This window comes from Montipora capricornis, chromosome 7 (genome assembly GCF_036669925.1).
Source record: "Montipora capricornis isolate CH-2021 chromosome 7, ASM3666992v2, whole genome shotgun sequence".
Taxonomy (NCBI): domain Eukaryota; kingdom Metazoa; phylum Cnidaria; class Anthozoa; order Scleractinia; family Acroporidae; genus Montipora; species Montipora capricornis.
In genome coordinates this window covers 31,888,534-31,891,033 of record NC_090889.1, presented here as the reverse complement: position 1 = coordinate 31,891,033, position 2,500 = coordinate 31,888,534, and the positions used below count along the sequence as shown (strand labels likewise).

Below are 2,500 nucleotides of genomic sequence, written 5' to 3'. Positions count from 1 at the left end.
TTCATTCACTTTGTAAGCAGATTTCTTGTCTTGACCTATTTGGCCTCATGACCGGCTCAAGACGATATGATATCACGCAATGCAAATGAAAGAAAAACACCGAACAAAAACCCCAAAATCTCGAATTTTCTTATTCGCTGTTTGGTTTTCCATCCAGCTTTTAACTTCTAAAATAGTTCTTTCCTTGCTGCATTTTTATTCCCAGTTATTTACGAACGTTTCTACAAAAACGTATCATAGTTTATAAAGAGAAGGTCGAAGGTGACAGTTAAAAAGCTCTTAAAACACACCATGCAAAGAGCGGCCATTATTCACTTTGGTTCCTACATCAATATTTGATCAGATGTTACATGTATTTTGCGCTTTGACCTCAAGTCCACGGCGTTCTGCGAAAAAACAGAGTGTGCTTGATTCCAAGCTATTCTTGCCGTTTTGCTAAGTTTTCGGACTTTGTTTCAGGCAAAACGTGTCCAAGAGACACCCCGGCAACAAATAATAAACGGAAGAGAAATGGTTTACAACAGGTAACAGGTAAGTATCCACACGAAGCTTCCTTCAACTCATTAAAATCGTCGATTTTAGTCATGAAATACGTAACATTACCTCGATTTTAAGGATTCATGGTCTAATCTCAGTATATGCCTTCCTCCCTCTGATCCTTATACCCGGCGCCACGCTAAAAAGAGATTATTAATTTGGCCAGTTCTCAATGCACCTTTTTAACACAAAATAACGCAGCTCGCATTTCAAAACATCCTGTCGACACCCTTCGTAGGAAATGAAGTTCGTTTTGCTGATTCATGCACGACTGTCTGCGGTAGTTAAGTTGGAATTACGTTGCACAGCGAGTCAAATTTAGAGCTAATGAATCAAATATCTAGTACCTTTCCTTTTATAAAACCTATTCCTTAACAGTCTTGGTGTTTTCCTTTTGACTTATGAAAAGAACACATATTTCCCGCTTACACTTAATCGAAATTAAAGTAAAACCCGGGTAAAACATGAAAGTAGACGTCAATGTGCCATCTATCAGCTCCTCAGCTTCCAGGCAGATGTGCAAACAGAGAACGTTATTCTTGGCGGAGTTTTTGGGCCTTCTCCGATGATTTAAGACCCAAAATCTCCCGGATGTATCTTCAACAGAAAGACGTTTCTTGGCAGGAAACCTTCCAAAAGCTGTGATCATAATTACTTCGAAGACATATTATAAAACAAGCCTTAGGGGACTTTTCCAACTTTGAGTATGTCACAGCCTTAAATCTCTTCCTGGCTTTACTCCTGACAGTCCGTAAAATGCATGCAGGAAACATATGAATAAAAGTTGCCTACTAAGCCGAAAAAATCTTTGGCATTACATAGTTTTAACACCACTTGCCCCCACGCGACTTTTCAGACAAGTCACGCAAAAAAAAACTTGCATGGGATGAAGAACACCATGGGTCGCGCCAAACAGTATTCAATATTCTTCTAGGCACGATTTCGGACCACATCTTGGACTCAGCACAAAAACTCGAGGTATTTAGTCTTCTTCGACGTATATGGGATATTTTGTTGCAATACGATAGAGTTTATGAGCAAACATACATTAGCCATCGATGATCGATGTTCAATGACTTTCCTAAATTACAAAGGGAGTGGCATTTCATTTTAAGTGTTAACGTTGGAACGATTCCTGACTTTTCTGCGACTAGAATATTCAATCAACAAATTTTGAAGTTGATATTTGAAAGTTTCACGATGGAGAATAGGTTTATTTTCTGGGGAAACAAATGCCAACCGAATTAGCAATTTAATCTGGCGCCAACGCACTTTCCATACGTTGTACCTGGGCTACCACCCCTTCCACTCCTCCCCTTTGTTTGCAAACAAAGTTTAGGGCATGTCGTTCATTGATCCTATGGTACATACAAACCCCAAAATAAAACTGGTTTTGTCACAAGGTAATGGCGATAAAACTGAATGATTTCTTTGCTTTAAAACTTCTAAACTATAAATATTGTCAACAACGATAACAAAGCCGCCAACCAATGAGAGACATATCGCCATTTACAAGCACTTGAAAAAGCTGAAAACCTATTACGGCCATATACTTGGTTACTTTTTTTTTTAAAGGTTAGAGATGGGCAAGTGGGAGATGTAAGAGATGGGCAAGTGGGTGATGTAAGGCTTGACACTGCTAACTTAAAAAGAATCGAAAAAATCTTTGTTGTCGTTCATCTCAAGAGGGATTAAATAAGTAATCTATCGGTAGTGGATCGTACTTTGTGTGTGTGTGAATGGTTACGTAATCAAGTGGACTATGGGTTTATCGAACTTTGTTTTCATGTTACGCCAAAAGTTAGGTTGCCACTGGATGGGAAAACGGTTGCACAAATGTATACCTTTTGGTGGTCAATTTAAATATTTCTCTTATAATCTCCGAAAGGTTAATTGGATTGGCATGTTGATATTACTGTTTGTTTTCTAAACAAATATTTTTCAGATATAACGGGCAGGGAGG

General features: G+C 38.6%; 2 protein-coding genes across 6 annotated transcripts in view; one reads left to right on the top strand and one right to left on the bottom strand.

Moving 5' to 3' along the window:
• Positions 1-2,500, bottom strand: part of LOC138056940 (fibronectin type III domain-containing protein-like) — a 58,412-nt gene that overhangs the window by 46,837 nt on the left and 9,075 nt on the right. Inside the window, exon 1 of one of the 5 annotated variants that reach the window (XM_068902921.1) lies at positions 604-678. The exons of the other annotated variants lie outside the window; for them this stretch is intronic. The gene's annotated coding sequence lies outside the window, so the exon portion shown is untranslated. Of the gene's footprint in view, positions 1-603; positions 679-2,500 lie in introns of those variants that run through there. 5 annotated transcript variants of the gene reach the window in all.
• The window catches only part of LOC138056941 (GRAM domain-containing protein 4-like), a 39,271-nt gene continuing 38,178 nt past the window's right edge, over positions 1,408-2,500 (top strand). The window contains exon 1 of the mRNA XM_068902928.1: positions 1,408-1,515. The gene's annotated coding sequence lies outside the window, so the exon portion shown is untranslated. The remainder of the gene's footprint in view (positions 1,516-2,500) is intronic.